At 28.7% G+C, this 16,263-nt stretch overlaps 2 protein-coding genes across 8 annotated transcripts in view; one reads left to right on the top strand and one right to left on the bottom strand.

Moving 5' to 3' along the window:
• LOC127735389 (transcription factor BTF3 homolog 4-like) overlaps positions 1-16,263 on the bottom strand; it is a 198,597-nt gene that overhangs the window by 81,875 nt on the left and 100,459 nt on the right. The gene's annotated exons all lie outside the window — the stretch shown is intronic.
• LOC127735163 (uncharacterized) overlaps positions 1-16,263 on the top strand; it is a 30,557-nt gene that overhangs the window by 9,843 nt on the left and 4,451 nt on the right. For 2 of the 7 annotated variants that reach the window (XM_052245273.1, XM_052245306.1), the window contains one exon: positions 4,796-4,922. The exons of 1 other annotated variant lie outside the window; for it this stretch is intronic. The gene's annotated coding sequence lies outside the window, so the exon portion shown is untranslated. Of the gene's footprint in view, positions 1-4,574; positions 4,923-7,866; positions 7,958-14,301; positions 14,581-15,945; positions 16,132-16,263 lie in introns of those variants that run through there. 4 more of the 7 variants (XM_052245297.1, XM_052245279.1, XM_052245269.1 and 1 more) reach the window with 4 other exon arrangements.

Raw genomic sequence — 16,263 nt, 5'->3', positions numbered from 1 at the left:
ATGCCATTACTTTTTCTTTATATTAGCAATTTGTATTTACAATATATTTCTTGGGATAGAATAGAAAATTAAATGAAGTAGTTAAAAAACAATTATTACACATACACAACATTGCAATAGTTCAGTTGAAAATGAATGTTGTCACATGCACTTCATTGATAAATTGATGGACAAGGCAAGGTGACCTTGCTGCATTGTTAAGTGATGTCATTGCCTAAATTTTTTTTGGAGTATCAAGTTCTATCCTTGATCTCAAAAAATATTAGACAGGAGGATCAAAGGAAAAACGTACAAATTTCAGATAAACTGGGGTATCATGATATGTCCTTAAGACAAGCAGAATATTATCCTATTGTTAGGGACATGCAGTCTAGTTTTAATTACAGTTTCCTTACAGTGGTTGTAAAAAAAATCTTCTCAACGTAAAAGTAAACTAGTTAGAAACATTTTACAATAAAATTTGATAAGAAATTTCGAGTATAAAAGTTTCAAACCTTATCAATAGGAGATGGTTTTATTACAATTTTCATACCTTTAGCTACTTGTATTTAAAATTCTCAAAGAACTTTAGAGTAGCTTTTATTATAATTCATCTCAACATAAAAAGATAAAAATTCAGTAAATATTTTAAATCATGTGTCCACATTGAGAAATAAATAAAGTTGTTGACACGTTTGTGACCCATAAGAAACATGAAGTAGCATATGTCAAGTCTGTATTAAGATAAATGTAGTTTTTATCCGTCTTTATGGTACTTCACTTTTTATTGTCAGATTAGATATTTTAATTAAGTTTGACTGCATTTGGATTTATAGCTTGAATATTTAATTTTGTTTTTCATGAGGTATATAGGTTTCCTTCAAAAATAATTTACACACATAGCTTTAAACTAGCCTCTCCAAGTACTTAGGCTTCCTCCACCAATAAAAACTGGCTGCTATGATTGCTGAAAGTGGCGTTAAACACCAACAATCAATCAATTAAACTAGCCACAGCAGAAGAAATGGTGAAGCTGTTGCATCCTGTATCATATATGATGGATAATATAAAAGTCAATAAAACAGGAAATTATTAACAAACTTCCCAAAATGTAAAAATGTATTTAACTGTGTTAATTTTAGATTTAGGAATTTAAAAGTATGTACATTTCTTTTAGTAAATTTCAATGTGATGATTTGCAGCATGTATATATACATTGCTAAGGCTGACAGAGAGAATGACAGATATTTGTTTGTTAGTGTATTTACAGATATAGGAGGACTATGATTGAATTACAGTTTTTCTTTTTATTGGATAAATTTGTCGTGTTTTAAATTTTATACTATGATACTTTAATATAAATATAAAAGTGAAAACCTAATAAAAATCCTCAGATTTAGTCCTATTTAAGTATGCTTAAAGTTATTGACTTTTATCTTATCTGAAGTATTCTGCAGTAAATATTATAAAAGTAGGACTACAATACTGGTTGTGTGCTATCATATGTGTGGGTCTAAAGGCAATGGTGTTTAAGATGATATTGACACCCTTGCTGAAGATGTCCACAACATTTGTGCATTTCACTTTTGAATGTATTTGTGTAGAGTGTAAACAAAACATTGTTTTTTTTCTTCTATAAAATGAATTGTAATCTTAATTCTGATATCATTTACCTCATAAATCAAGCTGGAGAACCAAGATTGAAATCCTTGGATTTGAGATATTTGAAAAACAAAAAAAAATACAAAGCAATAAACACCTCAGTTTATGACTTTATAAAAACACCAGAAAAGCCTGAAAATGGGAAAGAAATATAGTAAAAGGAGATAATTTTGATTCATCAATACTTGTGGGATACTAATTTTCATGGATTTCGTGGGTATAGGTGAAATACAAATTGTCATGGATTTCGTGGGTATAGGTGAAATACAAATTGTCATGGATTTCGTGGGTATAGGTGAAATACAAATTGTCATGGATTTCGTGGGTATAGGTGATATACAAATTGTCATGGATTTCGTGGGTATAGGTGAAATACAAATTGTCATGGATTTCGTGGGTATAGGTGAAATACAAATTGTCATGGATTTCGCGGGTAAAGGTGAAATACAAATTGTCATGGATTTCGTGGGTATAGATGAAATACAAATTGTCATGGATTTCGCAGGTATAGGTGAAATACAAATTGTCATGGATTTCGTGGGTATAGGTGAAATACAAATTGTCATGGATTTCGTGGGTATAGGTGAAATACAAATTGTCATGGATTTTGTGGGTATAGGTGAAATACAAATTGTCATGGATTTCGTGGGTATAGGAGAAATACAAATTTCAATGTTCAACAAAGAACAAATTTTTTGTAAGCTTTTATGCTGATCTTGGTAAAACCATGACATCAAATATCAAGGAAAATATACAATTTTTCCTCATTCCATGAAAATTGGTACACTGGAAAATAAATTAATCCACAGTATAGGGTAAACACCAATTCAACAGCAACCTAACAACACAGACAAGAAAAAAACATGATGCAGTGTTTCAACAGTTGTTCAAACAGAGTATTATTTAGATTAAGAGTTTATTAAGAAATCTAGAAAATGGAAAGGTTTAGATCATGCGATGTTACTCCAGTGTTGTCATTACTTTTATTCTGAAAAAAGGCTTTCCTTTGACAACACACACTCTACTGTGACCATGTGTGTATGGAAACACTACTGTGATCATACATGTATGTATGATTACACCACTGTGACTATGCATGTATGGGAACACTACTGTGATCATGCATGTATGGTTACACCACTGTGATTATACATGTATGGTCACACCACTGTGATCATGTATGTATGGTTACACCACTGTGATCATGTATGTATGGTCACACCTCTGTGATCAAGTATGTATGGTCACACCACTGTGATCATGTATGTATGGTTACACCACTGTGATCATGTATGTATAGTCACACCACTGTGACCATGCATGTATGGTCACACCACTGTGATCATGTATGTATGGTCACACCTCTGTGATCAAGTATGTATGGTCACACCACTGTGATCATGTATGTATGGTCACACCAATGTGACCATGCATGTATGGTCACACCACTGTGATCATGTATGTATGGTCACACCACTGTGATCATGCATGTATGGTCACACCACTGTTGTCATACAAGTATGGTCACACCACTGTGACGTGATCTGTTTTTATAATTTTAGCCTGAAATCATTATGAAAACATAACCTATCAATATTATTGAAAAAAAGAAGTTTAGAATAAAGATAATCCAGTGTGATGACCTTTCTGGCAAAATGTCATCTAGTTTTAACAAAAAAATTAACTAAAGAAAACAACTATGTGCATTTTTTTGTCAGGTAATTCATTTATCTGTCTCTGATCTGTATGAGAAATCTGTATAAATGGTATCATTTATATTTTAGCAATCCAACTTATTTGACAATGCAAGGAAATAACTGAAATTTATTTTTGTCACTGGGACATTAAAAAGTAGTATTACTGGGATCAGATAAACCCCCAAGTAGCTTTTGTCATTGTAAATTGTCTGGTTTGAAATTGTTGAGAGCTATAATCCATTCGTGTTGGTATTTTAATATTAAACAATTCAGATTTAAAGAATTTGATCAAAAGTTTTGTTTGAACCTCATTCATCAATTTTTCATATGGTGAGTTTTTGTGCAAACTTTTCAACACTTTGAAGTGGTTTTTTTTCCCCTATACTCCTTATAATGAATAGAGGTTTTCAACAGCTAATCTTTTAGTTTATAAAATGTTATACCGTACTCTCAATGGCTTACTGGTATGTCTTTTTTTTAGCATATTGCTAAATTACTACATCATTTAACAAAATAGTAATGTGATTCTCTACAAGGTGATTTCCTAGTCTGTCTTTGTAGCTATTTGTTTCTGAAATAACTTTTATTATATTACACTAGTTACCAGAAAATTTAGATCTAACAAGCTTTTTTCTCTGAAACTACTAATGTAATTATTTTCTTAACAATTTTTTCTAATTTTCCTGTTATTTTTTGTTATATTCTTAAAATTTCAAAACACCCAGAATTATAAAAAAAGAAAGAGCTACATCGTAAATATTTTAATAACTGTGAGTTTCTGTGTTTATCCAATAATAATTTTTTTGTGAATTGAAGGAAAACTTCAGTCATGTACATTAACTATGAATTAGTGAATTGTGAATAAATTTTTTAAGTTTAGCCTTTATTTCATAAAATCATATTTTGAATTATAAGATGTTATGTTAAAAAACATAAAAATAACACTATATGTCTATACAATGATGTTATTCACTGAATGTCATTAACCTGTAGTCTAAATAACTAAGGAACATGAATGATGAATTATTTGGCCAACTTTTATTGTATTCACACACCACATTTTTCCTTCACTATACATAAAAGTTTGGTCATATGAAAGAGAAAAAAATATTGATTCATTTATGAATAGTGTAAATCTTTTAATGAAATCTGTAGAAAGGTGAAATCTATAGCAGGATTGAAAAAATTGTAATATAACTGTACATAATGGATTCTTTTAAAAGAAAATCCATTTAATTTCTTTTGATTTGGCGGTAAATGAGGCGAAGTTTACAAGCTCCCTATCAACCTGTGTTATGGCCCACAATTCTCTGTATTGACAAATATTTCTTTGATGGTCAGATTATACATAACCACTGTAATGATAATATTTATTCAAGGAATATCAGCAGTTGTTTATTAACTACATCGATAGAAACTTGTAATTTCACTACTTATGATGCGTTTAATATATTTAGTACAGATTTGAACTGACCAATGGAATTTAAGAGGAGAGGGCAATCCTGAATGTTGTGGGCAGTAATAAGGAATGTAAAACTTTCATACATGTTTGGAATAAAGGATGTAGTAAAAAAAAGTTGGTAGGTTTTTATCAAGAATTTACTGTCATATTTATACTTAATCAAGTTTGAATTGGTCCTTTTATGCTTTCAATTTTCATTTAATAATATTTGTTTAAAGAAAAAAATGATATAGGATAAGTAATATAAGATATTTGGAAAACAATGTAGCTACATTTTTAATGTAACAACAAACAAAAAATAAATGTAAACTGTTATGCCATACCTGAATAGCTTTAAAAGTATTGTTTCTGTAAACTTATTTTGTTATATTAAATGAATTCAAGACTTAATGATATGAAATGATAATTGTGTCTCAAATTATTATTTCATCTATAACTGTAGATAATTCTTTTCAATTATTTTTACTTGATTGTGTTTGCTTGGTTCAATTTTATCACAGTATAAATTATTTAAGGTGTTCTTGACTTGTTTTTACATCGCGATGACCTTGGGGTCATTCAGATGTATTGCTATCGCCTAGATTTCCATTATGTAAATTAGTTTTGGGTTTGTAACCGATCTATAAACATGATAAATATGCGCACATAAACGAATGCAAAATAACATTCCTTATCGTTTGATATAAATACATCTCTTCAATGAATACTGATAAAAATATTTTTGTTTACAACATAAATTAATAATATGAAAATGTTTTGTAGTTAGATATATATATATATAAGTAAAAAATCATTGATAATATCAATGCAGACGTACCGAAAAATTGTGTTAAAGCATGCGGAAGAATATCTCAGAGAACTTTTTGCGAGGACCGGTAACTCTGTAATTGTTTTTGCGGGAAAATATGAATGCCTACTCGTATCCAATCTTAGAAAAATCGAATTTTTACAGAAAAGTGTCCACCATGTATACTGATTTGTATCACTACAATATAATAGTTATTACGGTGAAGTTGAATTTCCTGTCATTTATTCATCATCCACGCACGAACTTGTCTCAGAAAAAAATATATCTCTGCACATTAACCTCAGTTTCAGGTAAAGAGATATGTTGTTTTTTTCTGAGACAAGTGCTTTTGACCATCCTCAAGAACTTGTGGTCATCCGATGTTCAGTACTTCAGTACTTTGATTTTTTCATCATTGTAATTGATGTGGGTCTGCTTGATTTGGTCTTTTTCATCATGTTATTACTTTTATGTTATTAAATGTTGAACAGTTTATAATAATCTTCAATGAGAAAAGGTTTAGTTATACAAAAACAGTTTTTATTCAACAAACCAATATATTCTTTTATTTCCAAAAGCTAACATGAAATAAGAAGTTAATTGTTTTATCAACTGATGATATACCAGCTGATCTGAAATAGACTGGTCCACTATAAATGTTTAACTTTACCATTATTTTTTACAAACTAACATTAAATCAAATAAGTTAATTGTTTTATCCACCCCATATTCTTTTATTTCTAAATGATAATATGAAATAAGAGATGTTAATTGTTTTATAATCTGATAATATACCAGCTGATTTGGGGAAAAAATGGTATTATTATTTGTTTTAATATAAAAATAAGGAGATGTGGTATGATTGCCAATGAGACAACTATCGACTTGAGTTGTAAGCAATTATAGGTTTTTCTTCACCGTTAACTTCTACAAGCTAATGTGAAATTAAAGTAGTTTTTTTGTTTTTCATAAAATGCTCTGATCAGATCATGGACAGATGAAATATTGAATAAATGAAAAACTAAGCTAATCATAGATAAATAATATGCCCACAGAATTACCTTTAAACAAATATGTTATGAACATTTGGCTAGAAATTCCAGCACCCAAAAACATCTTAATAAAAAAATTTGAAAAATAATATTCTTAGACTATGTGATTGCTTTATAGAGACAACCTTTATTATAAGATAATTGCTTTATTTTAAGATTATTGGAAGGTTCATTAATTTGACTTTTAATCTAAGATTGATTGATTGTTGTTTGTTTTTTGTCCTGTGGAAAGTAGTTCATTCATATTCTGGATGAGAATAAAGAAATTATAATCTAAATTAATAATGTAGATAATGACAGAGACTGTCCATTTATCTTCTATATTCAATAATTATTTAAATTTATCTCAACTCATATGTTTTTATCACATATAAGCTGTTTCTTGTAAGGATAACTGTGAAAAACTTTGATTAACATTTTTGTCAAATTTTAGAACTGTATGAGTTCTGGGAACATTGTGTTATGCTATTATCTGTAGATAGAGTCAATGGTGTGTAAGTTATCAGAAATGTTGCCCTATTTAGTCCATATGATTTACATTTTTTTATTAAATATTTTGTTAAAAGTAAAATTATACATTCAAAAACATTATAATGGAGTAATTTTTGGTTAAACTTACATCAAATTAGTGCAAAATGATAATCTACAGTTTATTTGTTTTGTAATAACTTTGTGTCTATTAACTACAATCCTTCCTAGGAATTTTTTATGTTTTTGTATATGAATTAATGTGTATTTGTTAGGTGTTTTCCATTGAAATGATATATATATACATTCATATTTTACATTCTTTTATATAAAACAAGGTGTTTTTATATGTTTAAACCACTGAATGTCTCTGATTAAACTTTATGTATGTAGAAAAGTTTCCCACCATTTTTCATCTTCAGTGACAACATAATTGTAACTTGTAGGATGACACCGCAGAGTTCAGACTCAGTTATTTTATAAAAGTATTGAATTTTAAATTGACCTGAGATTTGACGGTCCATGGAACAATAATTGGACTAGTTACATAGAAAAACACCCTGGAGCTACTTTTGTCGATGGAAACTTTACAAATTAGTAGGTATCGACCCTGGTATTATCCTTAATACAAATAACATTGTCATTAAAAGAGACATTGTATATGGCTATTACTATTTTTTCTACATGATTTGATTGGACACAAATGTTTACTATGATAATCGGTAGAATGTCGACAAATTGACAGATTAAAATTTCATCAGTACAAAACAATTGTTATTGTAGAGCTCTTTGTAAGGGGCACATCTAGTAAAAGGAAACTTTTCATGTGGAATAGCGGATTTGACTCCAGGTATGCGGAAAATTCATATACAAAATATCAAGTTTAAATTTAAAGTTTTCTATTATGTTATTTTCATATTAAAATTATTAATGACACGGAAAAAAAACAGCTCAAGGGATTAAAAAATAATTTAAATAATTTAAAACCATCCCTTTATTTATTTGAAGTCATGACTAAATTAACACTATTTATAAATGTTTCATACTAGACTGTTTATATTCTATAAATTGAAACTTTCAACTAGATGTATTGCATGTGATTGTATAAGATTCACAGTTTTTAATTGTCTTATATATGATGCTGACTGGTACTTTTATCTGTTCATCCAATTAGTTATAAAGATAAATTTTGAAGTAAAGTTATCAAAACACCAAAAAATTACCACAAAAAAAAATAAAATAATGATTTCTTTTTAAAATATATGTTCATTGTGAAAGTAAAAATTAAGAGAATGATTTTTAATCAATAGATATGTTCATTGTGAAAGTATTGAATATTTGTCTTGAGAGTCTTTTTTTGCATGCCATTATCTGAATCAGTCACTAAATCTTCATGTTTGATGATTGATAACATTGACTCTCAAAAACACTGATTTTCTTTATGTTCATCTTTTCTTCACAATAATATAAGTACAAGAATCATGCAACAAAATGGAGAAAAAGGGCTTATTAGCTCATCAACTTACCATAAAGAAAAAGTTATATGACACTTTTTCTAGAGTACATAAAAGCGCACACTAAAAAAGCCGCAAAAAATTGTAACCTTTGGAATTGTTATCGCGCACTAAAACCCCCATGGTCTTTTCAAAAGTTGGCAGGCATGCTTGTTAACTTTGCTACATACTGAATGTGCTTGCCCCAAGCCTGAATTCAGTTCTTTTTAATTTCAAGCAGTATATGCATCAACCTTTTGTAATGAGTTGATTTACTTTCTTTAATTTCAGCACCTTTGTAATTACCTGCAATAGGTCATTTATATATTAATTTTATTATATTAAATCGGAAAACATGTATCATATTTGCATAGATATTAATAATTTATTAACTGTCATGTCTTACTAAATTTGAAGTAATTACATATTTCAATATAAAGTTTTCTCATCAGGCAAACTTTAGAAGTACTGATCAACTTGTGAAAAAGTTTTAGCCCAATGGTAGTTAACAGATGTTAGTAAGAAGCAAGTGCAGTGTAATAAAAAATATTTTTACTATCCAAATCAAGTAAATGACTTCTGTTTTGAATGAATTCAAACTGAAATTTGTTAAAACATTTTAGCAAATTGGTATTGAAAAAGGAAAAAGACATTCAAATATGCACAGCAAAAAGAGATATCCACTCACACATACATGTAGTTATATGGTAATTTATCTATTAGTTGGTTTTTGAAAAATTTCAAGTATGCAGGTTTACTAAGGCATTCATGTCTTGTGATAAGAGTATTTGCTTATTGTTGAAGGCTGTGCAGTGACCTTTAAATGTATACATATTTACATTCTCATCTTTTATGGACAGATGTCTCATTGACAATCAGAAATTTTATTTTTCTACAAATATCACAAGCTACCCTTCACATAAACACATGTGTTGAACTATTTACATCTTAAGGATACACTGCAGTTGATATATTTCTGGGTCTGTAGTGTTTACATATTATTTTGAATGTTTACAGGCAGTTTTTATTAATCATTGTAAGGCCCAAGAGTTGTCATCAACAAAATATGTCAGAAAAATGTGCAAATTTAATTTTAAATATGTAAGAATTTTGTACCTATTTGGCATGCTCACTTGTCAGCTGTCATGTTATATGTGATAACTTTATGTCTTTTTCACTCATTAAGGTTTTAATCATGTTTTATTGAAATAATTAACAACCAAGCTCTCTGTTCATTAACTCATCATGACATATTAAATTTGTACTATAAAGTGTTAATTATATGAGAGTTTAATATTTCATCATATTATTTGAGGGATAAGTTTTCTTTGAATAGGTAGGTTGGAATTGACTTTATTTACATTTAAATAGTTTTAAAATTGTTTGATCAGTTTCTGAGGGAAGAGTCTCTTATCATTTGAATGTTTGAAATGAAATGATACCTTCTATGGCAGGTTTGATAATAAGATTTACAATTGTTGATTCCCTAGCATTTGCTTAGTTTGCAGGAATTAGGTTTTGGTGTGTCATATCAAAGTTTAAGTAAGAGGCTAAAATTCTGAAAAGACCAAAATAATAGGATTTTCTAATTTGTGATAAGATGTATGTAGCTATAGATCATGCAACAGACATGTGAATGAAACACTTTTAAGATCCTGAAGAATTTCAACAACTATTTTGATTTAATATTCAAGCAACTTTTCAAAAAATGTTATTTTATTAGATGTTGCTGGTTAATATAAGATTTTCAATGATGTATTAGAGCCATATACCAGGAAATCAAATGTCTCTTGTTGAATGTAAGCTTGAATATCATTGTTCAATGTCATAGAATTCTAAAAAAAAAAATCATGTAATGATAAATTCTGTATTGTAATGAGAGTATGAATTCTCATGCAGATCAAGTAGTTCTGTAAATATTTATTTATTTTATTTAAAAATAAATCTTGAAGACCATTTTCATAGACAAATAAGTATTAAAGGTTATTTTTACAGAAGGAATGAGGCCAAGAAGTCCAAAATTTCGTACTCATTGTTTTTAAATTAAAAAAACATCATTTACAATCTAAAATGTGAAAAAGTCAAATCAGCAGAACAGTGATAACTCAACTTTATAGTATATTAGACTTTTATTGGTAATTCCTTGTTTAGCCAAATTTACTGTTTAAATACATTAAAAGGACTACTACCTTACTGGAAACATTGACTTCACCATTTGACCAATATAAATTTGTAATAGAAAAATGGATTTTGGTGTGATGCATATTCTAACAAAAAATTATGTTAGTATGTGCATGTGGCAAATATTTTCTGAGGCAAAAATCATCCAAATTTATGCAAAATGTAGTTAACCCTTTAGACCATTATTTGTGCAACTATGACGTAATGATGACATCATTACTGATAGAATTTGTTAAAACTTGAAGATTTTGTATTTGCCAAATATTTTTACAGTTAACATTTTTTTTGTTACATTCAAATTATGTTCAGTTTTAGTATACTGTATATTTTGATTCCTTAAACAGGGTGTTACTGGTATGTACCAAATAGAGAGACACTTAAAAATCACCCTCAAGAGTAAACAGGAACATTCATTGTTTCATATCTTCTCATTGGTATTTGCTTGTGGAACTTTGCATTTATTTGCACATTTTTATTGAAATTCAATAGAGAAAGAAGTGAAGAAGAAATTGTTTGTTAATAATTCTAGTCCAAGTGGGTAATAATTATTGTAGGTGTTAACAAAGGCTGGTATAAAGAAGTTAAAATTGTATAGTTACATGTGAAATAATGTTCTTATAACAACATAAGTCAAACATTGTGTTTGGAGCGTGAGAATTGCACTGACTGATGATATTTTCATTAAAAATAGCTTTCTAGATGCAACATTAGATAAATATAAATATTTTTGTAATTCTTTGTTAAAACCACTTTGAATGAATCCATAAGTGGATTCTAAACTCTTTAAATTGTGGTAATTATAGGATCATCAAATTTTTTATTGCAAAACCTAAAAAAATATTGGAATTTTGAACAAAGGACGCAAGGTGTCGTGAGGATCTGATAGGGACAACGATGGTATTTATTTTATTGTTCGGTAACCTCTAAATAACTATTGTCAAAAGGACAGGTGAAAATATTTGTAGACAAATAAGATTATATACCTGTAATTTACCTGTCTAATTACACATTCTTTATGATATTAGTGTCATATGATTGTTTGGTGTTTGTTTAAGGTCTGAAAACAGAAGGGTGTCCTATAAGTTAGTTAGATAAAATCTTTCTACATCATAATCAGATTTGTTACCTATGTAATTTTTCGATATTAAGTGTAATTATGTATTTATTGAGACTGGCTTATATTTATTTTATCACTTAAAGATCTTTTAATGTTAGTATGTATGATTTTTTTAAGTGATTGAGCATGTTAAAACATAGACAGTTGTAGGAAATTTCAAATTTTTCAGAAAAAAAAATGAATTAGTTAGAAATATCTCAATAGGAACAACAGGGGCCTTGGTGGCGGAGTGGTCTGAGTTGTCGATTTACTGTATCACTAGCCAGTCAACACTGAGGTTGTGAGTTCGAATCCCACACGGGGCAGGTGCACTCGACTCCAATCTTAATTGACTAGGATTGTCAGTTTTCCTACCGAAGGTCATGGTTCTCTCTGTGCACTCCGGCTTCCTTTACCAATAAAAACTGAATGCCACGAAATAGCACAATAGTGTTGAAAGTGGCATTAAACACCAATCAATCAATAGGAACAACAGAGCTTGTAGTTTAAAAACAAAACAATATAAGTATTAATTGTTAACTTGTTCTCATCCTGAACATGCCAGAAATATTTTATTCTTAACATTAAGGAAACATAAACCGATCAATCAATTTACAAAAGAGATATGGTTTTTATTTTGGATAAGATTTATGTAGGATATGGTTTTAATTTAGGATATGTATATGTAAGGATATGATTTCAATGTACATTGTAGGATATGGTTAAAGTATAGGTCAGGATAAGATTTATGTTTATAGGATATGGTTTTAAAGTTGGATATAGTTCTAGTATATGATCAGATTTATGTTTGAATATGGTTGCAATGGAGGATATGGTTTTAGTATAAAAGATATATGTTAGAACATGGTTTCAGTATAGGATATGGTTTTAGTATAGAAGATATATGTTAGAACATGGTTTCAGTATAGGATATGGTTCTAGTATAGAAGATTTATGTTAGAATATGATTTCAATGTGAGATATGGTTCTAGTATAGGATAAGATTTATGTTAGGATATGGTTTCAATATAGGATAAGGTTTTAGTATAGGATAAGACTTATGTTAATAAATGGTTTCAATATAGGATAAGATTTATGTTAGGATATGGTTTCAATATAGGATAAGGTTTTAGTATAGGATAAGATTTGTGTTAGGATATGGTTTCAATATAGGATAAGGTTTTAGTATAGGATCAGATTTATGTTAGGATATGGTTTCAATATAGGATATGGTTTCAATGTGGGCTATGGTTTAAGTAAAGGATAAGATTTATGTTAGAATATGGTTGCAATGTAGGACATGGTTTTAGTTTATAATAATATTGATGTTAGGATATGGTTTTAGTTTATGATAATATTGATGATAGGATATGGTTTTAGTTTTGGATAAGATCTTTATAAGGACTTGGTTTCATTTCAGAACATGTTTATTTAAGGGTTTTAGTATATATGGTATGGCATTAGATTTATGTTAAACTATGGTTTAAGTTTGGGATTAGATTTTTGTAAGGATATGGTTTTAGTTTTTGGAAGGTTTTATTTATAGTTTTGGTTTAATGGCAATAAAAATGTCCTTGCCAGTTTTTTAAATATGGTTTTGTGATGTCTTTTCCCTAAACCCAAATTTTTCTGACAACCCTGTTAATTTCCCTTAAAATACAAAATCAAAACATTTTATCAAGCTGTTGGCGATTGCATCCAAAACAAGTATTTACCAGAGGAAGAGAACACATGTATTCTAACTTATTGATAAACTTTAACACATCGTGCATTCTGCTCTCGTACTGCTGTGCACGTTATATAAGGGCGATGTAGAAAAATACACAGGGGATCCTGAACACTTTTTTTTTCCATCTTGAGGAGGTGACCCTTAAAACCAGGTTTGACTATAGCCATAACACAATATTCATACCACACAATGTCTAAGCACAATGCAGTGTCATAATGTGATAAGTGCTTTCTGACATTAAATTTTATAACTGTATGAAAAAGAATGAAGATAGTATATGAGATTGTGAACAATGAATGTTACCTAAGAAAACTTACAAGGTGTAAACGGAATTTCTTACCCAAATATTTTTGACTATGTCAGTGCATATTTTATATAACTTTGGGTAATAATTAATTGATTTGTTTGACAAAAATCAGAGATTTTACGGCTGATATGTCAATTTTTACCAATTCGTCAATGAAAAATTACTTTATTTGATTCATCATGACCCTTGGGCCAAAGAACTATGTTTTTTAATTTCATAGTGGTATTAATAAAAAATATTCAATGCCTGAATTACAAGTGTAACAACTTGTTTTTTTTTAATATGATAATTTTCCATTATGAATGTTTACTCTTGTGAAGCGATTGCAAGATTTAACAGTTTAATATGGGTTTAATAAGTAATTTATTCTATCACATGGAAGGCTGTTTACAGGTAAATCTGTGTTTGTTACAGATTACTTCACACTTCATATCAACAGGTAGTCAGGCCCTTTAACATTGACCAACATGTGGAGGGAAAATTCATTGTCAAAAAAATAATAATTGATTCGAAAAGGATGTTTTTGTGGTGAGAAAGCAGATTTTATTGCTGTGTCAGAGTTAGAAACTATTGTTCATATGACATTTTTGTTAACTGTTAGAATATTAATAGTTCAATTTGCATTTTTCTGCAAAGAATGGGAAATAATGGCACACAATAGAGAAATGTGAGTACTGTCACAATATTTATAATGATTATTTTTTATTCAGTTTTGTATTTTAAATTTCAAGCTTTAATTACAAAAGTGAAATATTAGCTGGAAATGACAAAAATTCTGAAAATGAAAATTGCCTTTGGTTGACAAATATTTGTTATATGTGATGATGCATGGTTGTTATGACTTAAGAATTAACTTTTTTTACTTTTGTATACATACAGATCATGAAATAAAACAAAAAGTAATCTGGTATCTTAAACATATGAGTTATTTCCATTGGCTATTTGTAATATTGATTACAGTATAAAGTATATACAGTTTAATTGAGTCATACAATTATTTTGTGATAATTTACCATTTTTTTTAAAAACACATCTTTACACATACTATAAAATTTATTGTACTTGATACCTATAAGCTGTGTTGCTTTTGGAATAAAGAATTTATATTTAAAGTAGTAATAAGAATTTAGGAATTTGACACAAACATTTTAATATATCTGACACTTTGAGTAAACATAATTTTACTTTTTTTCACCTCTAACAAATATGTCATTAATTCAGTACCTGTCATTACCAGGTAAAAATGTATAATTGTGATTAAGCAGTTCATTTTCTATCATAAATAATAAGGTAAAAGTACTCATACATATTTTTGATCTTTTTCCCTATTTGAACATTCTATGTAATGTCATTTTTTGCATATAAATGTTAGATTATTTTACAATAAAGTATCATTATGTAGATATTTATGTAATTCCTTATGTTCATAAAGCAAAAGATATAAGTATATATACAATGATGGTTTTTATGGAATGGTATAATCTATTTGTTTGGGAAAATGTCAGTGAATTTTTGCTTATCCATTGTCTACTGGATAGTAAAGTAAACCAAAGAATAACTTATTAATGATGTGTTCGACATGTTTCTGTACTTATAAAAAATTAATATGCACTCAAAGCCTTTAACATTGGGAAATCAAATTGAAAAAAAAATCACTGCTAAAAAAATCAAATTGTTAATAAAGTTTTTATGAAAGTATTGTGATAGTAACAGGTTTAAGTTTGCTGTTGTACAGTATGTTTTTAGGACACTTCGACAAGTGATAGTCCAATTAAACAAAAAAGAAAATGAGTTACGTTTCCTTTGTTCTGTGTACTGTTCATTATCAAATAAAAATCTCATTGACATTCCTTTACACCATTAAATCCCAAAATAAGAATGGTGCGGCAACTATATTGATCTATTGTGTCAAAGTTTTATTAAAATTTGTTTTCAAAACAGCTATTATATTACTTTAAAATTGTTGCAACTATGTATAAAGGATATTATTGTTGAAAAATCTATTGTTCTTGCCTAGTATTGTTGTTGAAATTCACAATAAACAGTTAGAAGGGATTGCATTTTTATGAGCAGTCCCTGAATATTTCAGAAGAAATGTCAAATAATCTTAGTAGTGAAATCTTGATAAATAAATGGAGAATGTGTCTATGGGCCACAGATGCCCCTGCTTGTAAATATGCAGGAGTCTACTTCCACATACAGATGCAGGATTCACGTAGTAAAGACCGTTTGTGATTATAAGCATTGTGCATAAGTTTCATAACATTTGGTTGAGGCAAACTAAAGTTAGAAAACTGAAACGACAGATTTAGCAATTTTCCATTTATAAAGGGGCATAACTCAAGAACGG

Source organism: Mytilus californianus, unplaced genomic scaffold, assembly GCF_021869535.1.
Source record: "Mytilus californianus isolate M0D057914Y unplaced genomic scaffold, xbMytCali1.0.p SCAF_1, whole genome shotgun sequence".
Classification (NCBI taxonomy): Eukaryota; Metazoa; Mollusca; class Bivalvia; order Mytilida; family Mytilidae; genus Mytilus; species Mytilus californianus.
This window is presented reverse-complemented; position numbering and strand designations above follow the sequence as displayed.